Genomic DNA, 17453 nt, shown 5'->3' with positions numbered 1-17453 from the left:
ATAAGAAAACATAAAGTATTATTCTTTATCACGGTCTGTAACTGTTTTAACAGGAATATTTCTGGATGCTCAGTTTTTAAACAAATGAGCTCTGTGTGGCAATGTGGCAGTCAACAGATGAAGTACTAGTAATCATGGAATGATTAGAAAGTAGTAAGATAAGAAATTGATAAAAAAATAATTTAGTGGAAAACTTTAGACAAAACATTTTTAAAAGGGTTTTAAAAGTGTTTAAACTAGGAATACATGGGAAGTGAACTCTGAGTCCCACTATGATTTGCGTAGGGATGCTAGAAACCGTAGATCTCTGTACCAAAGTGGCCAAGGAGCCACTTCAGTTGCCATGGTGGGACAAAGCCAATCCGGATGCAGACAGTCCGACCAATGTCAAGTCTATAGTTTAATGAAAAAGTCATTTTTACCAGACAAGGTGCTGGCAAACAACCTGGCTGCATTTGAGTGAGCCAACTCTAAAGGCAGATGCGTGAAGGGAGCAGAGGACACAGAAAGGACCCCACTGTGGCCTCCAGGACAGGAGGCAGCAGGGAAAGGGAGAATGCAGTATGAGGCAGGGTAAGCTGCTTCAGTCTCTAATACTGTGGCTTTGCCTGGCAGTGCCCTGAGCCAGGGTGATGAGAGGCCTTGGCTCATGATCATTCTGGCATCTCCTTGCAGCATCCTGCCCCACTGCACAGTACAGGTTTGCCCTTAGGGTAGAAGTTTGGTGAGGATTAAGTCAAAATCCCAACCAACTTGAAGGCAGCTGGAATAATGACAAGTCTCCACAAGTGCAGATGATGGCAGAAATCACTACAAATGCAGGTAAATTTTAAATCACCTTCTCTATGCAAATGATTCAACAGCTTATTTAAGGGGTGGAGAAGGGCTATGGTGATTCTTGAATAGCAGAGACAGTTTAGGCTGTGTGAGCCGTTCATAGTTTAGTTTATGGTCTGTTTATAGTCCAGCTTTGTACTAAAACTTCTAGGAAAGACTAAAAATAGATGGTGACGTTTCCCTCCACTACCATGCTCTACTCCTAGCTAGGTGTAGTGCATACTGCTCTATGTCCCACCAAGCTCAACAGGAGAAAATCAACTACCTCTACAGGCATTGGGTGCATGGATATCAGTGATGCAGGGTGAAGCACTGTAGTCCATGGATGGGCTGTAGTTCGCTGGAGGCAGCGAGTGAGAGAAATTGTGCCCTGGTCCAAGTTAAGCTTGCAGCTTTGGATGAATTCAGGATTTTTCATTAAGATCTGGTAGACCTTTTCAATTAATGAGTAGTATTGGAAGCTGGCTTCCTGGGTATTATGAGGAACATCAGATCTAGTCGGTCTTTGTCTTGGTTTAGAGGCTACACACACTAAAGAGAAAAAGGATCTGGCTTTTTCTTGAAGGGTGGGGTAACAGAGCGCTTCAGGCACATGGTTTAATGCTTCTGGTTTCCGAAGCATGAGTCTGAGCTTCATGCTGTATTTTGCACTAAAGGTTCAGCTGTACATGGGTGACTCAGACTTTAGTGATGAACGTCAGACTCATGCTAGTCACATTATCCCCTCGTGATTTTGGTTTCAGAAAGTTTGGGTGCCTTTAACTCTGCTACTCCTTTTCCCACGGCGATGGAGGAGGTATGAAGTCCTGCTTGGCTTCCTTTTCTTGGTTCAGCGCTGAACCGTGCCACCGGCAGAGTGGAGGCGAGAGGAAGCAGCAGTAAAATCCGTGTGGCTGGGTCGTTTTCTGCCGTGATGTTTTACCAGATATTGTACTGCCTGTAAAGTCATGCCTCCCCCGAGGGACAGGCAGGCTACGGCCAGGGATGCGATGATTGGACTGTCCTCCTCGTCTGGAGGAGCTTAGGGGTCCGTGCTTGCCATGGGATTGATTTTTCGCTCTGGATGCACAGGCAAAGCTGGGAGCGTGCCCAGCTGCGTGTCAGGGCTGCATATTGCATGGGCGCCTTTGAGCCACGGCGTCGGCGGAGGCGTGTGGCTGGATGCTGAGACAAAGTGCTCCTGCAGCTGGAGAGCTTTCGGCGTGGTGATTCCCCCAGGTTGGCTTTTCTCCATTACCTTGCGCGTGGCGTCAGTAAACCCCAGGGTCGGCTTGCTACTTGCTGGCCAGGGGGTCCCCGATTCTTGTTTAGGGGGTTGGTGCTTTTGCCTTATTTACTCTGCCTTGGCTTCAGCCTCTCCCTGCGTCGAGGAGAAGAAAGGAACAAACTGCGGGAGGGGAAACAACGACCCGAAGGGAGCCGAGCTCCGGCCAGGGCGCTCCCCGGGGGCGCTCCCGCGGGGAGCCGAGCACCGCGCCCGCTCCGCGCCGATCCCGCCCGGATTTTGCACGTTTCCTTTCCTTTCTTTTTTTTTTTTTTTTTTTTTTCCTCTCCTCCCTTTTTATTTTTTTTTCCCTTCCTCTATTTCTCTCCTCTATTCCCCCTTCTCTTCCCTCCCTCCCTCCCTAGCGTGGTTGGATCAGTCTTTTGGTATTTCCTGCCGCCGCCTCCCCCGAGCAGCTGTCCGGCCGCGGCCCGGCGCGTTCCCTGCCGCCGGGGGAGCGGCTCCGCGGGGCCCACGCGTGTGCCCCGCGCCCCGTCCCACGCGTGTCCCGGCGGCGGCGATGCGGCGGCGGCGGCGGGGAGCGGCGTGCTGAGCGCGGCACCGCGCGGGGGCTCGGCCGCCCCGCACAGGTAAGGCGCGCCGCGCTGCCCCCTGCCCGGAGAAGCCACTTCCCCGCCCCCCCTCCCTTCAATAACCCCCGAAAGCCATCCTCCCTAAAATACTCTATAAAGGCAAATACCCCCTCTCCCCCCGATTACCCAAATGAATCCATTCTCTCCCCCCCCATGACAAAATTGAAAGGCATTTGCACATCTGCTGTTCTCCTCGTCTCTCCCGCAAAGCCAGGCTGCCTATTCTTAAGTATAGCGTGGTACCCCAGAGCGGCGTGATTTCAGTGAGGGACTGAGCTCTGGCAGCTCCAGGAGGGTAACCCTGCTGCCTCTGCCCGTGCTTTGTGCCCAGGTTGTGTGCTGCCGTTTCTGTGTGTTGTCTTTTGGGGTTTGGCGATGGGAGCTGTGGGGTGCTCTCCCACTTCTCCCTCGGCCCCCGACATCTCTGCATGGCAGGGCTGGGGGTCCAGCATGTGGCCAATGTGGCATGTGGGATGGCGTGCTGTCAAAGAGACATGATTTCTTTAGATATATGGGCATATCTGGTAGGTGGAACCCATTTTTAATGTATTTCTTCCAGGATGGTGGGGAACAAGTAGGGAGACTGCACTGTTCCTAATGGGCTACATTTGATTGAGGGTGGCAATTTCCTTTCCTATAGGCACTTGTACAGATACCATACTGAAGACCATATGCATTGCTATCTAAAAACCAGATAGACCTGAGTTTGGAAATGCTTTTAGCTTGCACTAAGTGAAGCGAGGCAGCTTGTCTGGAGAAATAAATATATAAGCACATACAACTGTCTGCTGGATCAGAAACCATGTTTTTCAAGTGTTATGCAAACCTAAAGTGTTGTCGTGTGAAACAATTGTTTAACATAAGTGAGGAGGAAAGTTCTTTAAGCTGTGTAGTCACCTCCTCACTTCATCTAGCTGCAGCAGTATCTTTGTTGTCAAAATATTCCTCCCTCCTCTTTGCACTGATGTATAAGATAACAACAGTATTCAGCAAGGTCTGTACAGCAGGGAACAGCCGCTGCATTGGATGCATCCCCAGCTGCCACCTTCCTTCTTGGCAGCAAGTTTCCAAAGAGGTGTGAGTGGGGAGGGAGAGAGAGAAGCCTCAAGTCACCTCTGCTGTGGCTTCCCCTCTGTTGGTGGTTAAGTTTTCTTGCCAAAAGAGGAGAATGGCTGTTCTCAGCTGGGCAGTTCATAGTGGGATGGTGGGTGACCCTGGGAGTGTGCTGGGCAAAAAGGGTGACAGCTGAGCTGGGCCAAAAGGGTGTGGGGGCAGCAGGGCAGCCGATTCAGCACCAGGGTTACTTTGTGCCGCTGTTGATCAAAGTAGTGATAGCAGTTCTCTGATTCAAGGCGAGTAATGCAGACCATAGTCCTGCCTGCCACCTGTTTTGGTTTGAAGTGGACAGTGTGAACCAAAGAAATGATTTAATCATGGTGCTACATGAATGTAACTGAAAGGCGGATTTACTGCTGTAATCTTTTCATGGTAGTTAATTTAATTTCCATGTGCTTTATTGCAACACTGATTCATCAGGTGAGTGGGAGGAGGGCTTGTACAGTACAGGTGGTTCAGTTTTCTTTGTTGGGTTAGATATTTAGCAAGGTGCTTTCTTGGCTACAGCATTGGAAAAATGGCTCTGTGTCTGATACAGTGCTGTGGTTTAGAAGTTGGGATATCTCTAGGGAAAGACCATTCCTGTAATCTGTAATGTGCAGTGTTTGAAATCAGTGTGCTGTGTTCAGAGCAAAACTGAGACTCGATTGATTCATATTATGTTCATAGATCATAAAAATTTTAGTTAAGCTAATCTGAAGTGGGTCAGACTCACTTCACATCCAAGAGAGCTGTTATCAGCTGGAGGCAATTATGAGATTGCCAGTGTTGCCAATGGTGAAGGTCTTTTAGGGCTCAACCTGGGGCTTAAGAGGCAAAAATGAGACTGCCCTGAAGTGTCAGCAAGGCCCTGCTGCTTCTGAGCCGAGGAGCACAGACCTCCCTCTGCAAATGCACAGACTTGTGCTATTCGATCTCTTGTTTTATTTGGGGGAAAAGCTGCATTTAGTGTTTTTTCGCCTGACCTCCCTGCCTTTGAAGCATTAATAGCACAGTGTTTTCTCAGCGAGAAATGCTGCTCCTCACGCCTCCACTCCTCAACATGAGATGTCTCTGGCAGCACGTTGTAGGTGTTTGTGCACGCCTGCTGTGGTTACTAAGGTAAAGGAAACACAAGAAGCAGTCAGGAAATGGGAACAATCCAAATGCCAAATACACGTGGGTTTGGGCAGGAATGACAGCGACCCGCCATGCCAGCCTGTCTCAGTGTAGGTCTGGGCTTGCTCACTGCTCATGCAGGCTCTTGGCTGTCACTGCTGGTGTTTATGCTGTGCTTTCAGAGCACCGGGTGTCTTGAGACTGAGCAAACTCCTCCCAGGTGCTGCTGCGTGTGGAGCGCTCAGCCCTCCTTATGGAGCAATGTGGTTGTGGTGCATTTAATTGTACAGGGCTGTGTCTAAATCACAGGTTCTGCCTTCATCCCAGCCTCTCTCCACCACTGTGGCTCTTTCTGGTCATGCAATGAGGGAGGAAGGAGACAACTGTCCTGAAAATTACACTTTTGATAAGTAGCCGCTGAGCCTGTGTGTGGGACTAAGGAGCAGTGTACAACCTGCCCAGGTTTTCACATTTCTGAATTTTTTGAATACTCTGTCTCTACTCAAGGTGTAGGGGGATTGTTGTTGCATCAGGCTCTAAGTACTGTATATGCATCTGTGTAATATGAAAAGATCAAGGGACTAGAGGGGAGAATTCTGCAAAATTGGAAGCAGCTAACAGCAGGCTAGTAAGAATTACCTGTAAATGGCCTCTGCCCATCACAAAAGGAAAGTGATGTGAAAAGGGGATTTTTTTTGAGGGGGGAGGTTAGAATAGTCCAGCTGTATGTGTGGTGGTGTTTTTTAATTTCTTGCAACCTGCATAAGAACCATGGGCATATCCCTTGTTCTTTAGTCTCAGTTTTCTGTAGTGTTTGTAGAGCTACAGTTGAAATTGTGCCATTTTTTTTCTTCATGCTTCTTTTGGATTGAAGGATTTATAGGTGTATAAATCAAACTCTGAATTGAAAAGGCTCTATTCTCCTCCTTGTTTAATAAACGGCCAGGTGTATACCTATGCTTTTCTTTCGCAGTATGTCACTGAGGTCAGTGCCATGCACCAATATCAATTACCTTACCCTGCTAGCAGTCTTCTTGGTAGTAGTTTTTGTATGTGTTTTGCTAAATTCCAAGCCAAGCTTCAGCTTACTGGGAATTGACTGTAGGGCTGTATCAATTTGAGTATTTTGGTAAACCAGTTACCGTCTGTATGATTGTTATATCAGTAAAATTAACCAGCTAAAGGCAAAAAAAGAAATAAGCACATCCTTAATCAACTGGGATGTGTGCAGCTCTCCTCGTGGGGGAAAAAAACTCAACATGGAGTCTGCCTGCTTCATCCTATCTAATCTGTCAGTGAATCAATCAATGTGAAATTGTACCCCCAAGGAATAATGCAATAGCTATTTTGTGTGTATTCTCAAACTGGAATGCTACTGTAGTAGAGTCCTGAAGGGTATGCTGTCTAAATTGATCAACAGAGGCCAAGATAAAAGCAGACTTACTGCTTATCCGTCAGATGTGGCAGAAAGGCATCGAGGGATGAAATGTCTCGTTGTGTGTTGAATGGAAGGCTTAATGTGAACTTGATCCTTCTGCATCCCAACACTTCAAGAACAAAAGCAGTGTCCTGCTAGCTCTCCTTCAGTTTTTCTCATGGCAAAAACATGAGATTGCTCTAAAAGGCATTTTAATTTTCATGCTATTGCAGTTTGTTCCAGACAACTGTTCTCGTGTCATTGCTCCTTCCCACCTTCAGTGCTGCAGAGACAGCTTGGCTTTTGTTACCTGTGTTGTTTGATGCCAGAGTGCTAAGCTTATGCTAGCATTGCACTATTCAGTTGTTTTGCTCTTTTCTCAGATTATAATGATGGGAAATTGTCTCCTCACAGCAAAAAATTGCCACATCCCAGTGAGGGGAGGAAGGGAATTCTGCTGTGTGGAGTGGTGTGTGTAACTATTGCTCACTGTGGCAGAATGAAAAGAACTATTTAAGTTTCTTGTTTTGTTGTTGTTTTAATATTTTTGCACTTCTTTTTGATATGATTTTCAGCATCAGGAGAAAATCACTTTTATATAGTAGTAGGAGGTGACCAAGGCTTTTAGACACTTTATCAAACATTGTGCAGTTCACTCGGGGAGCTGCTGCTGGCTTAGCTGTAAAATCCCTGAAATCTGAATGTGACATTGCCACTGGATTTAGTACTCGGTCAGGGGGGTTATTCTGGCAAGGTCCTGGTACAGATGCAAATAGATGAGATTTCCATTTTAGAAGATGAATCTTTGTGTCTTTTCTTGCTGTGTTGCCTTGGAAAACAACCTCACGGAGTGCTCCGAGCCTGACAGTTGCTGATGCAGTGAATAATTATTTTCCCCTTACCTTACTAAGGAAAGGAATATGGATTTGCAGATAATTTCATGATCTTTTCTTTCATATGTGTGTCAAAGACAGTTCAGTCTAAGCAATTTTTAATTTTTTTTGGTAAATCTGTAAATCCTCACTTGAACTTTGAAGGCTTTCTGTGAACACTGAATGTACCATACAAATTACAGCCCTAGTGGACAAGGCAGTAATTTAAGCTGCCTTCCATGGAACCTTGTTATAGTCAATCTAGACCAGGTGTGTTAGGCATGAAATATGCAGTCTTTGTATTTTTCAGTTTTGTTTAAAATAGATTTTCTTCTTTCCATTTTAACATCTGGCCCATCCATTTAACATTTGGCCTATCCTCCTTGTCTTGCTTTCTTTCTCTGCCTTAGTAACCTTCCTGATTGAAGAGGAAATGTAATTTCATAAGAATCTATATAAATGGATTTTTTTGTTTTGTTTCAATTCAGGATCAGTGGATACAAAACAAGGCTCAGTTTTTTTTTATTTTTTATTTGTCTGGTGTGCCACCCAGGCTTTGATGCCTGTAATCAAACTGCTGTTACCACTTTAATTTCTCTCTGGACTCCAGGTCATGGGGGGGCATATTAGCATACCTGCACTCATTTATTCATACATCTGTGCATTGCAGTAGACTTGGGGATCTCCAGTTTTGGACAGGGCTGGAGGCTGTGTAAACCAAGCTCAGACTGTCAGGCATCTAACCTAATTCTTTCCAAGCTGGTGTTCAAGTTCTGGCTTGTGGAATCCCTCAGCGTAGGTGCTGAAAGCTTTCTTTTCCAAGAGGGTGAGATGTGCTGAGAAGCTGGGAGGATCCTGTAGCTGTGAGTGTATCTGAGAAGTGTAGTGTAGGTTCTCTTGTTTCTTAGTACCTTGAGAAGGTACGTGGCCAAGATGTGTTAACATCAGCTTTCTGTGCCTTTTTCATCTTCTCTTATGCCTGCCTGAATTACATGTTCTTTGTTGTCAAGGTCTCTTATGATAAGTTCACACAATGCCTAGTGCTGTGTGGTCTTGGCTTCTGCTGGGCTGTTCTGTAATATAAATAAAAATAATCCCATTGTGGAAGCAAAATCCTGAATAACTTGTCTAAATGAGCTAAGAGAGTGGGTGCAACAGTGCAGTTTTATTCTCTTCTTTGAACAGGTGCATCCCCATGAGGAAATAAAAGGTAGGTAGGTAGGGACCAAGTGAGAAACACTGAGCAGCAACAGACTGTGACTCAGAAGCAATTTAGCCATAATAATCCCCACAGTGCTAAAGATTCCTTTTCTCAGAAATGCACAATATGCTGTTCTCTGCCATAAAGCTGTCGTCAGCTGACATCATTGTATTAACATAAAACTTGCTGTTATCCACAAGATGCACAGTTAGCAGAGTTCCCGTGCCAGCTGCTAATTATTACTATGTTTTCCCAGTTGTTGAAAACCAATGTATTAAAGATATTTCCTGCTTAATATTTTGTTCCTGATGGCTGGTATGCTTACATTGTGTTAAAAATAATGCTTCTAGTACTTCTAGTATCAGTTCAAGTATTACCAAGCCAGCATTTGATTTATTTATGAGAACAGAATGACCATTTACCAAAAACCTCTCTTGGTAATAACAAATACCTATTGTAGATACTTTGTCTTTTTTTTCTTTCTTTCTTTTTTTTTCTCTTTTTTTTTTTCTTCAGAGTAGCAGTGTAGAAATGTATTGCTTTTATTTTTTGTTTATCCTGACCCTCTCGAAATCTGTGTGTTTTCCCATTGACTTCATGGCCAGCCAAATGCTTTTTATCCTGTGTGTCTCTTGGAGAAATCAAATTAACGATGCATCACTAGCCAGGGAGAGCTTTTGCTGAAAGCACACAAAGGCAATAATTTACCTTGTTATTTTATAAAATGAAGATTTTTTTCCCTCATATTAAAAAAGGAAACTTTGTTGAGGTGAATGAAAGTGAACAGCGAATGGGTGCTCAAGTCATGTCTCCACAGTGTGAGAGGGACATCGTGATACCATTAATGAGATTCTCCGGTTTTCCCTTGGAGATGTGGTGTTGAATTTAGAAATAGAATTTGAACAATTTTCAGCTGAATATCTCACTTTTCTGCTCACTGAATAGATACAAACCCTTATTGTTTAATACCTAGTTTCACTTTTAACTGATAGAGTTTCATAGAGGTAAGATAATAGCTTTGAAAAAGTCTTTTTTCTAGACACTATTTAATTTACTGTAATTATATTAAGTGCTAAATTGAAAGAGGCTTTTCTAGTTAAGATGAGGATAATGAATAGTTGTGCATTATTACCATAGCCACAATGGGGAAAGGAAGAAGTAATTTAAGTTTTGCTCAAGACAGAAAGAAAACCTGCATCAATGTGGTCCTTAATAATTTATTTTCCCATCTCTACTGCTGACTCCCAGGTTTTGCTAGAAGAGCTTTCTGCCCTTTGTACCTCAGGGATGCAGCACTTTTTGAAAGGAAACAGCAGGCACTCCAAGTGAAAATGACTGTGGAAATAGAGTGAAGAAGCAGATTGCACCTTCGAGCCAAGCCTGGAGCTACACAAGCAGGGGTACACATAGCAAATGCCATTGCAGGAGTCAGCTCTGGAGGAGCTGCAGTGTCACATGGCTCCCCGGAGGCTCTGCTCCCTCCCTGCTTCACCCACGCTGCAGAGCAAGTCGTAGTTTGCTGCTCTTTTCTGCTTGTAGCAAGTTGCAACAGCTCAGTCCCCGGGCAGGTTGAGTGGGTGCACCCCATCGCTCTGTGCCTGATGCCAGCAGCCACCTCTCCTGTTCTTTCCCGTCCGGAGCTGGGGACAGTTTGTGTAGACAGTTGCTTCCCTCTGGCTCCCTCATTTGAGTGCCCGAGCAAATCACAAGGTGTGCGGAGTTGTGTATTCCCTTTAAAAACCCACCGGCTCTTTGTTTTGGCATATCTGGTGCAAATGAGAACAGCATCGTTATGCCACTTTTAATGTGAGCTGCTGTAAGCACACCCTGCTTCCATGTGGATAAAAGTGATTTATTTGGGGCAGGATTTTACTGTGTCTTTGGAAACTGAAGCTGTCGAGGGGAAAACCAAACCATGTTCCCTCGTTTATTCACCTCTGTACCCTGGGGTCCAAGACACCAGTTCTGTGCAGTATTTCCTGCACTGGCTTCCCTTGTTGTCCTCCTAGGACTACTGCCAAGTTGATCCACAGGGATTTATCCCATACAAGCATTTATCTCCTGGGAATTGCACTTTGGTCCTTCTCTTATCTCTCAAAATCTATCAAGAGTACACGTGATTGTACTTGACCCTTGTGATTTTGGCTGGATGTGAACTGCTGGGGAAAGGCAGGGTTTACTGTGTGAATTATTTCATCTCTTGAGCATTCCAGGCCCCTATCTAAAAAGCATTAAGCAATATGGGGCTTTTTGCTTGCTTTAATGAGGGTCTGTGTCAGCCTTACTTGAACTCTCAAAAAGCTGAGTAGTAAAGTTCATACCATTGTTCCAAATTCATTGAAATGCAATATGGGAGGCTTACACCAATGTAAGCAGTATTTGATTCTAAGTGGATCAGAAATATTCCCGATAAATGTTCTGATTTTTTCCCTTCTCTCCCTGCTTCCCTTACCCAGTAATTTGGTTCTTCTGGATTAAGACAGGTTGAGACAATGCAAGTAGGATAATTTTGTGGTTAGGGCATTTGGCTTTGAAGTCAGGAGATCAGTGTTAGTTCCTGCTTCCATCACAGGTCCTGTATAGCTGTGGGGAGATTGCTTTTACCTCTGTGACTCTGCACTGGAAGAATAACAAAGTAAGTTTTGGAGTTGGGTTTTATTTATTTTCCTGTGTTGGCCTACGAGGCTCTGTTATGAGAGCAGGGAGAAGGTCTGATCTCTTGAGGTTATTCGGCCATGTCTGCCAGCCCAGTTCCAGCCAGAGTACGCCTGTTTACTCTCTGGATAAAGCTAGTAGGAAATCTTCAGGCCCCTTTTTTAAAAATTCTTTTTTTCCCACTACCACTCTTTTGTCATGCTTTTTGCTTTCATTTAACATCAAAATTAAATGGTGAGTTAAATAGTGTAGCTTTTAATAATGTGTAGAAAATGAGCTCAGCTGTGCACATGGATGGTGCCCATAGGAAGCCCTGAATTATCCTGTAGTATTTTTAATGGGCAGTCCTACTGCTCTGTGAGCTGTTGGCTCAGGGAGTCTGTCTTAGATGAGCTACCAGATGAGACTCCCAGTACTGTAAATGTCTGTGCCATTTAGCTTTGAGTACCAGAAAATGAAACGGCATATGAAATAATAAAAAGGTTTATTTTACTGAAGTCAATAAAACAGTATTTTCTTCAGGCTGGTTTGGAAACAGACCTTATAAGAATTAAGTGGAGAAGAAATGTTTAGGGGCTAGAAATGTTTAACAAGCAACACAAGCTGCCTGTCACAGGCTGCCCTGCTGCTTGCTTACAGCACTCAGGCAGCCTGGAGAGGGACTGTGCAACACTTGGCATGGTGATCTCATAGGGTCCTTATCTGGTGAGCAAGTGGGCTCAGGTAGAAAGGCTGGAGTTTGCTTTTTGGACAACTCAGCTTATCTTTGCATCCTGGATTGTAAAGCCAGAAGCATCAATCCTATTGGGCTCATTTGACTTTTTATCTGCAAGCCACTGGATTTTAGCCAGGGATTCCTACCTCATCTCTAGTAATTTCTGTTTGAATTAGAGCATTTATTTTAGACAAGTAGTGCATTGTAATTTTTGTTGGTGATTCTTTTGTGCTCTTCAGCAATGTGTGCAAATATCTTTACAATAAAAGATAGGTACTTTCTCTCCAATCTGGATTTTTTCTACCTTCATTTTTCCAGCTTTCTGACACCTTTTCCCTCTTAGTGATTTCAGGCTATGATCAGGTGATCCTTAAAGTGTCTTCAATTGGTTAAGTAGGTTGAACATCTTAAATCTCTCATTGCAGTTGATTTAATTCTTGGAGACAGCCTTACAGTTTTTTACTGGGTCTTTTCCAATTTTTCATTATGTATTTCAGGTAAAAATGAAGACTGCATGTGTCGTGTCAGCAGTGATCTTGTAGCTGTGACATACAGAAGGAAGGCTGCATTCTGGCTCTTGCTCTTTTTGTTCCTTCCCTCTTATTTATGCTTCCAGGAATTGAGCAAGCCCTATTCACCCATGGTATTGCACTTGACATTCAGACTCTGTTGTTTATCTATAATTCTTTATAAATCAGAGCCGTTTGGGAAAACTAAGGTACGTGTCTGGCCAGAGAGAAGGGGGCGTTTTGGTCTGGTATGTGGCAACACAAGGTTTTTTATCATAGATTGTATTCTCTGCACTTCAATAATGTGCTGACATTTTGCCAGTAATAAAAAGGTCAAGGAAAAAAGTTGCTTCCTACAAATCATGGCATTTGATTGTTCTTCTTATTAAATGGAGCATGGTTTCCTTGCAACAAAATTTCAGCCATCTCCAGCGCTGTAAAAGATTGATTACCAGCTGATACAAACGTATAAAAATGAAAAAGCACCTTTCCCAAGCATTCTTTCTATGCTGCTGGCCTCTGTTCCAGTGATTTGTCCTTTCCTGAAGCAAGGTATAGGGGAGATGCAAGAAAAAAGTTTGCCTTGAATGCTGAATACAGTAGCAGAAAAAAATTATTAGAAGTTAATACTTGAAAAATGAGGCGTTAAGTTGACTTAAAATCATCTCTGTAGTCCCAGGTTCACAAAATCTTATATATTCCTAATTTTTTGCAATGGCTTTCCATGTCATCTATTAAGAATGCTCTGTTAATTCAGTGAAGCACAACATTGTATCCTTTTCCTCTTAGTTTTCCTACAAACTTCCCTATTGATTTTTGTCCCTGAGGCGCCTCAGCTTGAAACTGCAGTGCTGTTTTTCTTGTAACTCCAAATGGTGCTTTCTGATACACAGATCCCGCTGTTGGAGGCAAGGCTGTTGCTTAAATATAACAGTAGTGGTTGGGTGGTGGGTAAGCATCAACAGTGAAGTTGGAGGTGGTTTGACACCATCCATGATCAGGAGCTTGGAAGGGTGTGTGGGAGCTTGAATGGGGCTACTGTTTTTGGGGGCAGCAGGCACCTGGGGCAGGTTGATGAGTATTAGTGCTGTGAATTAGGGTAGTTTGTTATTTTGCACACAGAGGCAGCAGAGCTGGTGTGCTTTTCTTAAAGGAGCAACAGTGTCTTGCTAGGCAATGCTGGCTTGTTTCTCTTGTAACAGGGCATTTGCTGCTACCCTTCCTTAAAACATCTCTGTAGATATGTAAGAATGCATGCCTAGAAAGCTGAATTACAACAATTATGTGGCTGGATGGAGAAATTGTGTGCTGCAGTTCTAACTGCCAAACCACCCTCAAAATGAATTTGAATGTAAATAGTTTCAAAAAAGAGAGTGTTGAAAGGTCTGTATTGGGGGGGGAACAGCATGTGTAGTGTCTGGCAAAGTGAGCCAGTTTTTTAGTGTTTTATGATGTCATTATAGGAAAGTCCAGTGGGTAGAAGCTGCGTATTTGGCTACCCAGGAATTCAAAATTACTATTAATTGGTGTTGGAAACAAGCCAGATCCACTTGAAATGGATTTATTTTTTAAAGTTCTGTTTTGCCATTTGAATTACTTCAGCCAAAGCACTCTTGGGCAACTCAGTGGGTTTTACTTTTTCATGGAGCATTGTATGTGTTGGTCCTGGCAATGGCTGATGCATTGTAAAATGCTGAAATGTGCTGGAGCGAGCCACTGGCTGTGTGGGGGCTGAAGAAGCATTCCCAGCTTCCTGCCATCCCAAGGGATATGGGGAATTACATTCATGCCTTCTTTTCTAGCCTTTTATATTTCAATATTTTAGAAAGTTATCGTTCTTGTGCAGAATAACCTAATGTGTTTCTGTACTTGCTTTCTATCAAACAGACACACTGCTCTTTTTCACCCAGCAAATGTGTGCAGGGAACCTAGAGAGACTTATTAACCACCCCCCCAGGGGTTTGTATTTAGCATGTAAAGTACAAAATCTTGAGCTTTACCTTTAAAGTATCTTTTTGTTAGAATGACTCACATCTGGAGGTAATTCTTTCCTCTCTGAGTTCATTTCTACTGTAAGAAAGGATGCAGAAGCTTTCCCTTGTGAAAGCATCCGGCACCGCTCTGCTTTGGGTTTGTGTCCTCATCCTCCTGCTCTCTGGAGTATGTCTTTCACAGAATACAGTCATTTCCGCTCTGAAAATCTTTCTTTAGCCAGTGCTGGCTTTAGGCAGGCTGAGAGATAAAGGTGGAAACTTTGAATGAGACTGGAGAAATGGTCCTAATTTTAGGAAGGTTCAGGCTGAACAGGAAGGGAGCAGGTGGGCAGGATGCTCTGGGGCAAACACATTGTGTAATGTCAGTGCCTGTGTGCATGCAATAGTCATATCTTTCTTACAAGTCTGTTTGATTGATATTACAGATACCAGTGGTATCTCATCCTGGGAATTTCTGTGGCTTGTCTCCACCCTGGCTTAAAATTGGACTTAATGAGCAGCTTCTGGAAAGTGGGAGGAAAAGGCATGTCATGCCTGCCACTGTTTTCATTCACAGTTCATTTACTGGGCCTTTTCTTGATATATTCAGTAGTTCTTCATAGACTTTTCAAGAATTGTTAACAAAAGAAATTTATCAGGTTGCTTTTTTTTCATAAATGTAATTCAAGGAAAAGTCCCCCACTTCTATTCAAAAACTAAGAAATTAGGCAGTTTTGCAGCTATGAGAGGCCACAGAAAACAAAGAGGGAGCCAAGAAAAGGAAGGCAGGGTTAATGCCATGGCATTTGAAACACTGTTTTGTTTTCATTCAGATATTTTTAGCTAATGGTGATTCTTCCTCTATGTGAGTTGATGTGTTGTGTCAGTGCTAGAAGCTGCCAGTGTAGATGTCTGTTCCAGGAAACAGATACCAATTGACATGGAATACGTTCCAGGGACTACTGGATAAAATAATGTTAAGAAATGCTTCAGCAACCCTCCTTACTAGTAGTAATAAAATACAGATTAAAAATTGCAGTCCCAGTTAAATCAAGGTTTAATTAGAGTTGCAGCAATCTGGAGCCCTTGCTTTATTTCCACAGCTGTCTTCCTGTTGCTTCAGCCACCCCACTCAGGTAGACACGTTACTTTCCTTTGTTTGCTGCAGTCCTCGCCAGGAGAGGTGATCTAAATACTTTCAAAGAAAGTGATCAATTGTTTCCAATCTCTCCTTAGCTTGAAGTGTATTTTTTCTTTTTGATTCTGTATATCCATTGAAGTCCTGGTCTAAATCCCACTGAAGTTATGCAGTAAGTGGGGGGGGAGTGGAGAATGAACACAGGTGGACGATGGGAAAAAGTAGTAAATCAAGCCCATGGGTTGTACTCATGGCTTGGATATGTAAAGGCATTGTCTTCATCCATATTTGAGCTTTCATTGTCATCCAGTTTCCTCTGAGCTATGCACATTTCACAGACTGACAGTGTCATGCAATAGGCCCGTAGAAAGTCAGGGACTTGTCATGTTTGTAGGTGCAAGCAGGATACACCCTTTACTAGGTATTCATGAATTTTCCAGTATGCAAGACAACAGATGCTTTAGAAGTGTAAAATGATGCAAAATGTGTATAAAATCAGGGCAGAAAAGATTCTCTGGCTCCCCGAGAGCACGCAGAGCTCAGGTGCCTTGTGCTGAAAACACAACATTTCTTCCATGAAGTTTTATTTGCGCAGTGGGGAGGCTGAGTATGGTATGTATTCAGCCCTGTTCTTGGGGCAAGCAAAGATGGGAGCAGTTCTACAGCATCATTTCTCAAAAAGAAATAGCACTAGATGCACACACACAAAAAAAAGTCCCATTCCTTGCAGGATAAATGAAGGAAGCCCCAAGACTACTATAATTTATATGCTTTCCTTTTGCAATGCTGTCGCTGGGGAAAATAACAGCATGCCTGCTTGCTGTCCAGAGATCCACTGTGCCAAGGCAAATAATTGAAGCAAGTGGCAAGCAGAGAAGGCACCTAAGGTATTTGATGGATGAATGTTTCTCCCCCCAGGAGAGAGGAATATTTGTGAGAAGCTAGTAATATACTGAGGTTGAAATGCCCCATTCACTGTATAAAATTCCCAATCAAGTTGCCCAGGAGAGAATTGAACAGCCGGTGTAGGAGCAGAAATCACTATAGATAAATCAGGTTGGCATCTAAATGATTGTGGGCCCTGGACAGGCGGTGTTACCATTTTGTCTTTCATGGATGAAGTCAGGGCAGATCTCATTGTGTGATGACTGATGCTTCCCCCAGCTTCTTCCCTTCCTCTTACAGATGCCTCAGTTCATCTGAAAAAAGATTCTTGGCCTGTTTTGTTACTGTTGAGATTCAATATTGCAGTAGTGTCCCAAAGTCCTTATCCTGTCCAGTCGGGCGGGATGCTGCTCAAACAGGTCCCAGAGAGGTGGTGGTGTAGGCCAGTAGTGAGCTGGAGATGTGGTTGAGTGTGGCTGCCAAAGAGCTCTCCAGAGGCGAGAGCAGTTGCAGCTCTTGTGAGGGTGGAGACAGGCTCCTGTGCTGTAATTATGAAGGCTGGTGTTTAATTGCTGCTACTTGCTTCAGAGGTGTGCTGTAAATCAAGGAGGTGCTTTACAATAGCAGCATTTAATTTTTTCATGTCATCTGCTTTCTTTTGAATTGATCTGGGCTGGGATTTACCAAGGGAGGCTTCCTGAGCTGTGTAAATCCCTTGAAAGTGTGTGGGCACTGGGTTCCTAACTCTCCTTGAGGTGACTTGATGTTCCCTATAAGCCGGGGTAATCGGGGTCTTTCCACACACCGTTTTGTGGAAGCCCACTGTGTCCCACGTATAAAATCCAGGGTCTAGTTGAGCTGATCTGAGGGGAAACTGGTCCATCTTCTCTCTGTGTCATAAACCATCATTTGAGAACATCCCCAGAGGCTACTTGATTGCTGGATCTAAGGGAAGGGGAGGGAGTGTGCAGCTGGAGGAAAAGGGGAAAGATCTGTGTTTGTGCAGTTCAGTGGAGCATTGAAGAGCAGACCTTTAAAAATTGCTGGAGGGAGAATGGGCAAAATAGTGCCCTATTTCAGAGCTGTTAGCTGTTCTTCCAGCATTTTTTGAAATTTAAATGAGATAGAGACCAATTCAAGGCTGGAAAGAGAGATTGCATGCAACTAGATGTTCAAAATG

The 17453-nt window shown here is 43.9% G+C and overlaps 1 protein-coding gene across 3 annotated transcripts in view; it reads left to right on the top strand.

The window, feature by feature from the left end:
• Positions 1-17453, top strand: part of OSBPL5 (oxysterol binding protein like 5) — a 177857-nt gene that overhangs the window by 36357 nt on the left and 124047 nt on the right. The window contains exon 1 of one of the 3 annotated variants that reach the window (XM_039382452.1): positions 1661-2055. The exons of 1 other annotated variant lie outside the window; for it this stretch is intronic. The gene's annotated coding sequence lies outside the window, so the exon portion shown is untranslated. Of the gene's footprint in view, positions 1-1660; positions 2056-2453; positions 2692-17453 lie in introns of those variants that run through there. One more of the 3 variants, XM_039382451.1, reaches the window with a different exon arrangement.

This window comes from Pipra filicauda, unplaced genomic scaffold, assembly GCF_003945595.2.
Source record: "Pipra filicauda isolate LSUMZ 115617 unplaced genomic scaffold, ASM394559v2 scaffold26_size5592650_pilon, whole genome shotgun sequence".
Lineage (NCBI taxonomy): Eukaryota > Metazoa > Chordata > Aves > Passeriformes > Pipridae > Pipra > Pipra filicauda.
Note: the sequence above shows the minus strand (reverse complement) of the source record. Positions and strands in the feature narration are given on the sequence as shown.